The following is an 11759-nucleotide window of genomic DNA, read 5'->3' as shown; positions in this document are numbered from 1 at the left end:
TTTTAAAGGGAAGGCAGATGGGTAGAAAAGTCAGGAGTTTGGGACAAAGAGCTGAAAGTGCAGGACTGCTATGTCTGGGCTCTGGGGCAATAAATTTACAGAGCTGTTTCTCCATTTTCAGGACACTGTTCTCTATGAAGTCCAAGCAGGATCTTTCCCTTCTTTGGGGAGCTAGGTCATTTATTACTATCTTGTCAACTCTTTGATGCTTTTAAGAAGATGGTTTTTGAGTTTTACATGGCATTTGTACCTCTTTTCAGTGGAAGGATTTGTCCATATACTATAGCCAATCTTTTCTAGAAATGGAAAATTTAAGCCAAAATAGTTCAGCGAAAAGATCTTTGGGGAGTTTCTGGTTTTGGTTCTACACATAAGCAGCTTGGAAATCACCTCTCTGTCCTTAAACCAAGTAAAAAGCTGAACAGACTGAAAAATCACCAACTCTTCTGAGATTCGTAAAAGAGGAGAGGAAACAAGGCAAACTACTGCCCCCAAGATTAAAAAAAAAAAATTCCAAAAAGTTCCCCAAAGCAAAATTTGAATTTGCTATATACCAGCAACTATTTTCATAGCATTTACATTGTATTTATAACCATTTGCATGGCAGTTACATTGTATTAGGTATTAGAAGTAACCTAGAGATGATTTAAAGTACACAGGATGATGTGTGTAGGTTATATGCAAACACTATGCCATTGTGTAAAAGGGACTTGAGCATCCACAGATTTTGGCATCTTTGAGGGGTCCTGAAATCAATCCCCTGTGGATGCTGAGGGACAATGTAGATCAACTGAACAGAATAAAGAGCCTAGAAATAGACCCACATAAATACTGTCAACTGACCTTTGACAAAAGAGCAAGGCAATACAATGGAGCAAAGATAACCTCTTTCAACAAATGGTGCTAGAACAACTGGACATCCATATTAAAAAATGTCCGTCTCGACACAGACTTTACACGCTTCACAAAAATTAACTCAAAATGGAGGATAGGCCTAAATGTATAATGTAAAACTATAAAACACCCAGAAGATGATATAGGAGAGAACCTTGATGAATTTAGGGTATGGTGATGACGTTTTAGATACAACACCAAAGGCACAATCCATGAAAGAAATAATTGATAATCTGGACTTACTTAAATCTTCTTTAAGTGTGGGCGAGGATATGGAGAAAAAGGAACCCTTGTGCACTGTTGGTGGCAATGTACATTGGTGCAGCCACTATGGAGAACAGTATGGAGATCCCTCAAAAAATTAAAAAGAGAACTACCATATGATCTAGCAATTCTACTTCTGGGTATTTATCTGAAGAAAATGAAAACACTAACTCAAAAAGAGATGTGCATGCCCATGTTCACTGCAGTATTATTTACAATAGCCAAGATATAGAAACAACCTAAAGTGCCCATCGATGGTTGAATGGATATGAAAATGTGGTATACACACACACGGATACACACACACTGGAATATTATTCAGCCATAAAAAAAATGAAATCTTGCCATTTGTGACATGGATGGACCTTGAGAGCGTTATGCTAAGTGAAATAAGTCAGACAGAGAAAGGCAAATATCATATCATATGACTTCATTTATATGTGGAATATAATCCCCTCCCCTAAAAAAAGTCCCCAAGCTCATAGATACAGAGTGGTGGTTACCAGAGGTGGGGGAGGTGAGGGTGGGAAAAATGGGTGAAGGGGATCAAAAGGTACAAACTTCCAGTTATAAAATAAATAAGACTTGGGGATGTAATATACAGTCTGGTGACTATAGTTAATACTGTACTGCATATTTGAAAGTTGCTAAGAAAGTAGATCTTAAAAGTTCTCATCACAAGAAAAAAAGTTTTATAACTATATATGGTGATGAATGTTAACTAGACTTATTGTGATGATCATTTTACAATATATACAAATATTGAATCATTAGGTTTATACCTGAAAATAATGTCAATTATAGCTCAATAATAATAATTTTAAAAACTTCTGCTGTCAAGAGAATTAGAGTCAAGCCACAGAGTAGGAGAAAATATTTGCAAAAGATACATCTGGTAAGGGACTGTTATCCAAAATACAGAAAGAAGTCCTAAAACTCAGCAACAGTGAAACAAACAACCATTAAAAAATGGGCAAAAGACCTTAACAGCCACCCCACCAAAGAAGATATACAGATATGGCAAACAAGTATATGAAAAGATGTTCCACAACGTAAGTCATCAGGGAAATACAAATTAAAACAATGAGATATCACTACACACTTGTTAGAATAGCCAAAATTTAGAAAACTGACACCACCAAATGATGAGGAGGATGTGGAACAACAGGAAGTCTTATTCATCGCTGGTGGGAATGCAAAATGGTATACCTACTTTGGAAGGCAGTTTGGTTGTTTGTTACCAAACTTACCATACAATCCAGCAATCACACTCCGTGGTATTTCCCCAAAGGAGAAAACTCTTGTCCACACAAAAACCTGCACACAGATGTTTATAGCAGCTTTATTCAAAATTGCCAAAACCTGGAAGCAATCAATATGTCCTTCAGTAGGTGGATAAATAATCTGTGGTACATTAGACAACAGAATACTTTCAGTGCTAAAAACAAATGAGCTATCAAGCCTTGAAAAGACATGGAGGAACCTTAAATGCATATTATTAAGTAAAAGCCAATCTGAAAAGGCTGCATACTGTATGATTCCAACCGTATGACATTCTGGAACAGGCAAAACTATGGAGACAGTAAAGAGTTCAGCGTTTGCCAGGGATTAGGAAGGGGGAGGAATGAATAGGAGGAGCACAGAGGATTTTCAGGGCAGTAAAAATACTCTGTATATTATAATGATGGATACCTATATTATACATTTGTTCAAACCAATAGAATGTACACCACCAAGGTGAACCCTAAGGTAAACAAGGTAAACTGTGGATTTGGAGTGATCATGATGTGTCAATGTGGGTTCATCAATTATAACAAATGTACCACTCTGGGGGGGATGTTGATAATGGGGGAGGTTATGCATTGGTGGGGGCCGGGGGGGTATATGGGAAATCTCTGTACCTTCCTCTCAATTTTGTTGTGAAGCTAATACTGCTCTAAAAAAAAAAAAAGTCAAAAATAAATCATTGGTGCTAGAATAGAGGATCAGAATATGAGTTTTAACACATGATTTGGACATGATGTCAAGTGTTTTACAAGCTTAAAGGATTTTAATGTAATTTAGTTTTTTTTTTTTCTTTTTTTTTTTTTTGTAATTTAGTTTTGAAACCATTCTTTGATACACAAGAAAATTAAAAATGCTGAGGGATATATCTATATCTTGTATCTATATCAGAATATATAGATACATAGATATAGATGTATAGATAAATACACACACACAAGTCACATCTCCCCAGCTGCCATCCCCCAGTCACCCAGGTCATCTGCCCAGAAACTAGAGTTAGCAATTTCTCATTTCTCTTTCCAGAAAAATAGTAGTATTTCTTTCTTTTTTTTAAATAAATTTATTTATTTTTGACTGAGTCAGGTCTTCGTTGCTGCGCGCGGGCTTTCTCTAGTTGCGGTGAGTGGGGGCTACTCTTTGTTGTGGTGCACAGCCTTCTCATTGCAGTGGCTTCTCTTGTTGCGGAGCATGGGCTCTAGGAGTGTGGGCTTCAGTAGTTGTGGCACGCGGGCTCAGTAGTTTTGGCTCATGGGCTCTAGAGTGCAGGCTCAGCAGTTGTGGCGCACGGGCTTAGTTGTTCCACAGCATGTGGGATCTTCCCAGACCAGGGATCGAACCCGTGTCCCCTGCACTGGCAGGCAGATTCTCAACCACTGCGCCAGCAGGGAAGCCCCTAGTATTATTTTTTTGTAAAATACAAATCTATGCTTATATTTGGTCATTTGCATATGTTGTTATGTCAGTAAAAGAGCTCAGGCCACAGACTTGGAGAAAATATTTGCAAATCACATATCTGATAAAAGACTTGTATCTAGAATATACAAAGAACCCTTAAAGCTCAACAATAAGAAAACAGATAACCCAGTTAAAAAATATGTAAAATATGAACAGATAATTCACCAAAGACAATATAGATGGTATATGAAAAAGCATATGAAAAGATGCTCAATATCATATGTCATTAGGGAAATGCAAATAAAAAAATAGTATGCCACTACACATCTATTAGAATAGTTAAAATAAAAACTGATATTACCAAGTACTGGTGAGGATGTGGAGCAACAGGAACTATGGTCTATTAGGGCTGCTGTAACAAAACAGCACCAACCGGGTTGTTTATAAATAACAGAAAGTTATTGCTCGTAGTTCTGGAGGCTGAGATGTCCAAGATCACTGTACCTGCAAGGGTGGGTACGGACCGTCTTCCTGATTCATAGCTGCCACCTTCTGGCTGTGTCCTCACACAATGTTAAGAGCTAAGGATCTCTCTGTGAGGCACTGTGATGTTGTTATTTATAATAAGAAATGTATATTTGGTCTTCCTCCCCTTTCCTGGCACAGGGCTACAAAAGCCTTTGGAATTTCCTAGTGATGAAAGCGATCAATGTGTCTTTTGTTATGTTAATGAAGTGACTTTGGACCGCCCCTAGCTAACTTAAGGATGAGGGCTGGTCACCAAAGGAGACTACCATGATTAGAGGGTTGGAATTTTCAGTCCCACCCCCATGACCTCCGTGGAGGGGAGAGGGGCTGGAGGTTGAATCAATTGCCAATGGCCAATGACTTAATCAACTATGCCTATGTAATAAAGCCTCCATAAAAACCCAAAAGGATGGAGTTTGAAGAGTTTTCAGGTTGGTGAACACGTGGAGGTGCTGGGAGAGTGGTGCATCCAGAGAGGGCATGGGAGCTTGGTGCCCCTCCCCACATACTTTGCCCCATTAATCTCTTCCATCTGGAGGCTCATCTGTATCCTTTATCATATCCTTTTATAATAAATTGATAAACATTAAGTAAACTGTTTTCCTGAGTTCTGTGAGCCTCTCTAGCAAATTATCAGGAGGGGTCCTGGGAACCACTGATACCTAACTGATCAGTCAGAAGTATAGGTGACAACTGGGATTTGCAATCAGCATCTGAAGTTGGGAGGGGTGGGTATTCTTGTGAGACTGAACCTTTAACCTGTGTGATCTGATGTGATCTCCAGGTAGATAGTGTAGACAGCGTCAGAATTGAGTTGAATTGTTCGACCCCCATCTGGTATCAGAGAATTGCTTGGTGGTGTGGAAAAAACCCCACATCTTGGGGACTGGGAACAGGATTGTAGGCACTCATCCCATTCATTAGGGCTCCACTCTCATGACTTAAGCACTTCCCAAAGGCCCCGCCTACTAATACCATCCCACTGGGCATTAGGATTTTAGCATATGAATTTTGAGGGCACACAAACATTTAGACCAGGGCGGGAACACTCATTCCTTGCTGGCAGGAATGCAAAATAGCACAGCCACTATGGAAGATATTGTTTCTACCTCTCGGTATCATACAGTATGTGGACATTTGAAAATCACCACAGTTCATCTTCTGGACATTAATTATTTGCATTCCTCACATATGCAAAATAAACTCCCTCCCATCCAAGGCCCCAAATGTCTGATTCCAAGACAGAATCCCTCTATGTGGGACCCGACCTGCAGTGGATTATGGATTCTGTTCCTGGCTGTGTAGCCTCAAGCTTGTTCTGTGGCTTTCCCTGAAATGAAATGAGTTCCCAGGGTACACACACACACACACACACACACACACACAATTTTCATTTATGTTACAATTAGAAAAACTTGTATTCCATTGTTTATACCAAGGAATGAGTGAGAAATCCATCCAGGGAATAGTTTCAGAGAGCAAGGATTCATAGATTTTCATTATCTTGAGCTGATAACACTTCGTCAGTCTTCCACCTGGCTACATACCCCAGGGTAGAAAAACCAACATGTGTCTCCAGCATACGTCTTGCCCTTTTCTTCCCAGGAAAAAACAAGGTTTAAGTGTGGATTTAAGGCTCCTCCCCAACCTGAGCGCTCTGATCACTGACCTCAGTCGTTCCCAATCCGGCTGAATCCCAAGATTGCTTGCAAGGATTGCTGCAAAATATTCAGGCTTCTTCCCAGACCCACCATCTCAGAATGCTGGGCACGGAGCCCAAGACTTGCTTATTCAACAAGCCCTACAGGTGAGGCTGGTGCACAGCCGTGTGGGAATCCTGGTCTATGTTCTTGCTACTAAATGTGATCTGAAAGTCAGCAGAATTAGCACCAACCTTGTTATAATACAGAATCCCATGCCCTACTGCAGACCTTCTGAATCTTATCAAGATGTCCTGATGATTCTTACGCAAATTAAAGTTTAGGACTCCCTGGTCTCTGTGCTGTCTAGACGCAGTGCCAAAACTCTGCAGTCTGCTCAGGTGTGTGGTCTGATCAGATCACGTAGCACTGGGACTTCCAGGGTTTAATCCTTGTTCCTTTCCAGTTTTTGGTTCTTTGGAAAAGATGGAAAGAATAATCCAGGAAACAGCCCTAGAAGGAGAACAAGAGCTGAATGAGAGAGAAAAGTCATCTCTCAATACCACAGAGACTCCTGTGTGCAGGGGCTGCCACAGGCCTTGTGGGGACCCTGACAGGCAAAATGACTTCTACTGTTGTCAGAGATGGGGGACACCCAGAGCAGAATGAGACCAGAACTCTATACATGAAAAGAACAGTCATAATTAAAAAAAAAAAAAAAAAGCAAAAAACTAAAGAAGCAAAACATAAACATCCAAAAGAAGATAGGGCTGAGGGCTGGACTGAGGCATGAGTCTAGGCTGACCCGGCCACATGAAGCCCTTGCTTCCCACAGCTCGGAGACAGGACAAGGCCCAGGTGACTTGGATCACAGGTCCTGGTGGGACAAGGTTCTACTGAAGGGACAAGGACAAACAACAGAGAAGATGACCCATCCAATTAGTGACCACTTCAAAGCCCACAATGGACTGAGCACTGACTGGACACAGGCCCTGTCCACGCTCCTTATATCCTTCTCTGGTCCCACCTACATCAGACTCAGCACAGCATACACATAGATTCTGGAAGGTTCTCAGTGCTTCCATTTGTTTCCTGTCTTAAACTTTAGGAATCTTTTTTGTTTATTAACACATCGACTGTCATGACATGAATTAGAAACAAATTCACATCCAGATTCTTATTTTCAGTATTTCTCAGGGCACCCTGAAGTTAAAGTAGAGGTAGAAAGGGCCCAGCCCTGCCTCTGCTGGAACAGGCAAGTGGATCAGGGAAAAGAACAGAAGTCAGGGTGGGGAGGGGTCTCGGTGGGCAGGGGTGGGCCAGTCTTCCCCACCTCCTCACATTATGCTAATAGGAACACAGACACATTCAGATGCAGCTGCAGAAAGAGGAATCAGGGGATCTGAAGCTACAATGGTGGGGGGGGGAACTAATCTTGCATCACTCAGTCCTATGCAGGCAGCTGTCTCACACTTAGAAGAAAATAATCATAAATAAATTTAAGTCATTCAGAAAAGTCTTGACATTCTAAACAGTCCACTGTATGTTCCAAATGTCCACTCAGAGAATCCCCATAACCCAGTGGTGTCACCTCTGACCCACCCCTCTCCTGCTTCAGGCTCTCCAGGGTCTCACCTTTAGGACTGGTGAAAGATAACATCACAGCCCTGGGCACTGTCGCTGCCTAGGATAAAACAAAACAGGACCTGGTCAGAGCCCACAGAAGATGAGACTAAAGGAAGAATTAGGGGATGGGTAAGATTCCCCCCATGGGCTCCCATCTATACTATTCCAAGGGTCTCAGGGATAACCCTCCAACCCACCGAAGTGTACTAGCAGCCTGAGCATAGCTCCCTCCTTCTCTGCCTGTGGGAAGAAAACATCACATGATAGGCCAGGGAGGAGGCAGGGCCATGAGATCCTAGAGGAGCCCCCTAGTCCTAGACCCCAGGGAAGTTTCCAGAACTGTGACTAAAGTCCCAGGGTAAGGTCAGGAAATATGAAAAAAGGAGATGTGCAGGGACTGGACCAACTGCCCTCCTGGAGGTCTGTCCTCAGCAGGGACTTTCCCCTCTGACCTTCAAGTGCTGGGAATCAGGTCCCCATCACCAGAATTATCAAGGTGAAAAATTTGTTTTCATTTTCACATATACTTTACAGAAGGGTAAGTGTTAGCACTCAGCTCCAGACTAGTAAGCACATATGTGTGGATGGTATTTCCCAGGAACAAGGCAGGCAAACTTCTACCTGGGCTTGAAACACCCCCAGTGAGACAAGAAAACTCAGATCCCTCCCTCCCTTCCCTACCTGAGTGCTTCTTCCTCCAGATCACAGCTCCAGCCACCACAGCTCCAGTGACCACCAAGAGAACCAGGCCAACAATGATGCCATGAGGACGGTGGGCTGAAGAGGTTCTGTGGAGGAACGGGAAGGTGAGGGCCTTCCTCAGGCTTGAGTCCTGACCTTGCTGAAGTTCTCCTGAAAGGCTCTTGCTTTATCTGATAATAAGCTCGACCACCCATCCCCCTTTCTATCCCATCTCAGGGTAATGGGCTCAGGCAGCACCTCGTGCTGCACATGGCACATGTATCTCTGCTCCTCTCAAGAAGGCACAACCGCAGCCGCCCACTTCTGGAAGGTTCTGTTCCCCTGAAGGCCTGGTCTCCACAAGCTCCATGTCCTGGGTCAGATCCTCCCCATCACGCTGCCAGGTCAGGGTGATCTCCGATGGGTAGACGTCCAGGGCCCGGCACCTCAAGGTGACCTCACGGTCAGAGATGGGGTGGCAGGTCACATGTGTCTTTGGAGGGTCGGAGGAGGAAGAATCAGAAAATTCACACTTTGGGTTACTTCCATGGGCCACTGAAGCAGCATCATGTGACCATCCTGAGAAACGCGAGGACAAGGGTTGGGAAGGAGAAGCACAAAACCCAGACACCAGCCTCGTCTCAGGGGTCTGGGAATATCTCCTATTCCATGGAAAGTTCTAGAATGAGAGACTATGGTAGGAGGTTCCAGGTCTCAAAGGAAGAAAACACAGATTTCTGGACCTAGTCTGGGTGGAGGGCGAAGGACTCAGCAAAGCTGGAGTCAGGCCTCCAAAGGTGTTTTCAGGCCAAGAACAAGGCCTTGAGGGAGAAAGTCATGGTTCACAATACTGCTGTCAATGTCACAGGGAATTATTAATCAGTTATTTCAGGGATGGTCTCCCTTTCCATCCCCATGAGACTGGATTCCTTAATTGTCCTTTAGAAAAAGCCCAACGGGGCTTCCCTCGTGACGCAGCGGTTAAGAATCCGCCTGCCAGTGCAGGCGCCACGGGTTCGATCCCTGGTCAGGTAAGATCCCACATGCCGTGGAGCAGCTAAGCCCGAGCGCCACAACTACTGAGCCTGCGCTCTAGAGCCCACGAGCCACCGAAGCCCGCGTGCCTAGAGCCCCGTGCTCCACAACAAGAGAAGCCACGACAATGAGAAGCCCGCGCACGTAAACGAAGAGTAGCCGCGACTCGCCGCAACTAGAGAAAGACCACGCGAAGCAACGAAGGCCCAACGCAGCCAAAAAAAAAAAAAAAAAAAAGTCTAGCCCTCTGGGCAAGTCAGTCTCTAGTACTGAATATAAGAACCTAGAAGGACTCCTCGCTCTCCCGTCCAGAAGGAAGGGTGATATTCTGATACTGATTGCTTTTCCTCTCCTTGTGGGAAGCCAGCTCCAGCCCGAGGGGAGACCAGGGAGGCCCCGCGGCTCCTCGTACCTGCGCGTTGCAGCGAGTCCTTCCCGGTCTCCAGGTGTCTGCTGAGCCACTCCACGCAGGTGCCCTCCAGGTAGTTCCTGTCGCGCTCTGCCTCACCCGAGCCCTCCCACTTAAGCTTGGTGATCTGAGCCGCTGTGTCCACCGCGGTCCAGGAGCGCAGGTCCTCGTTCAGGGCGAGGTAATCCTTGCCGCCGGAGGCTAAATGTCTGTACCCGCAGAGGAGGCGCCCGTCCTGCTCCACTTCGCAGCCGTACATCCACAGGGGAGTGAGACTCTGGCCCCGCCCCGAAGTCAGCCCCGCCCCCGCCCCGACCAATCACAGTGATTAAACCTAAACCGAAAATGAAACCGTGTGAAAGACCTGCGGACCCTCCCGGGTAGGGGGTGCCGGGCGGGTCTAGCAATGTTGGGACTATCCCGGCCCGTCCCTGGGGATGGGGGTCGTGACCACCTGGACCCGGGCCCGCGTCGCTTACCGGCCTCGCTCTGGTTGTAGTAGCCGCGCAGGGTGTTCAGGTTCACTCGGAAAGTCTGTGCGTGGTGCTTGTAGATCCGCGAGTTCCGATCCCAGTACTCCGGCCCCTCCTGCTCCACCCATGGCGCCCGCGGCTCCATCCTCGGATTCGGGTCGTCGCTGTCGAACCGCACGAATTGAGTGTCGTCCACGTAGCCGACAGAGATGAAGGGGGGCTCCCCGCGGCCGGGCCGGGACACCCCGGTGTAGAAATTCCTCAGGGAGTGGGAGCCTGGGGGCAGGGAGGGGTGAGACCCGGCCCGACCCTCCTCCCGGCGCGGGTCCTGGGTCCGAGGTGTTGGGGCTGGGAGCGGGGAGGGGGCGAGGGGCTCGTGAGACGGAAAAGGTCGGAGAAGGGCCGGGACTTCCGGGGGAGAGAAGAGGGGGCGGGAAGCCAGGGAGGGACAGGCGGGGACCGGCGTGAGGGGGCGTGTCTGGGCCGGGGGCGGCGGAATCGAACCTTCCCTGGGGGTCCTGCGCACCCGACCCCCGGGGGTTCGCGGTGCCATTACCGCATCTTCGGGGTCTGGGGAGAAGTTGAGTCTCGGCGGGTCAGACGCTGATTGGCTTCTAGAAACCGGCACCCAATGGGAGTGAGAACTGGGTCCGCGTCACGAGTGTCCAGGCAGGAGGGCCCGACACAGGTGGTGAGAGAGAGAGTGAAACTCTGGGAGACGGGGAACCCTAACACGGAGCGTCAGAGCCCCAGACACCGCCCTGGAGCCTGGGACCTTGAGAGCCTCGCCCTCCCCGGGACCTGGGACTTTGCCCTGATCCCTCCCCTCCTGCACCAGGAGCTGTTTGTCGCACTGTCTCCCCGAGTCCTGGCCCAGGGGATGTGTAGTCAGCGATTTTCAAAACATTTTGGTCAGAATATTCATACAGTCTTACAAATTAGTGAGGACCCCCCAGGATAATTTTGTTTATGTGGTTACTTCTACCGATATTTTCCTTAGTAGAAATAACAGAGTTTAACATTTTAAATTAATTTATTTAGAATAATATTAATAACCCATGCATTTAATATGAAAAATAACTATTTCCCAGAATAAACACGGTAGTTGGGAAAAGTGGAGCTTTTTACGTTTTTATATTTTTGCAAGTCTCTTTCTTGTCTGTCTCATTAGAAGACCACTGGATTTTCATGTTTGCTTCTGCATTGAATTCGTTATGTTGACTGAAGTCTGTGAAAATAAAAAGGCCCACACATATGTAGGAGTAGTTTGTTTTTTTTTTAATGTGGACCATTTTTAAAGTCTTTATTGAATTTGTTACAGAGTTGCTTCTGCTTTATGTTTTGGTTTTTTGGCAGCGAACCATGTGGGATCTTAGCTCCCGACCAGGGATCAAACCCTCACCCCCAGCCCTGGAAGGGGAAGTCTTAACCACTGGACTGCCAGGGAAATCCCAGTAGGAGTAGTATTTTTAATAACCTTTTCAGATAATCGTGGATGTTTATCTTTGATACAAAACTAAAACTGCA

General features: G+C 45.8%; 1 pseudogene; it reads right to left on the bottom strand.

The window, feature by feature from the left end:
• Positions 1-4451: 4451 nt before the first annotated feature.
• On the bottom strand, positions 4452-10785 carry LOC132374351 (BOLA class I histocompatibility antigen, alpha chain BL3-7-like; annotated as a pseudogene).
• Between the last annotated feature and the right edge of the window lie 974 nt (positions 10786-11759).

The sequence above is a fragment of the Balaenoptera ricei genome, chromosome 11 (genome assembly GCF_028023285.1).
Source record: "Balaenoptera ricei isolate mBalRic1 chromosome 11, mBalRic1.hap2, whole genome shotgun sequence".
NCBI lineage: Eukaryota > Metazoa > Chordata > Mammalia > Artiodactyla > Balaenopteridae > Balaenoptera > Balaenoptera ricei.
This window is presented reverse-complemented; position numbering and strand designations above follow the sequence as displayed.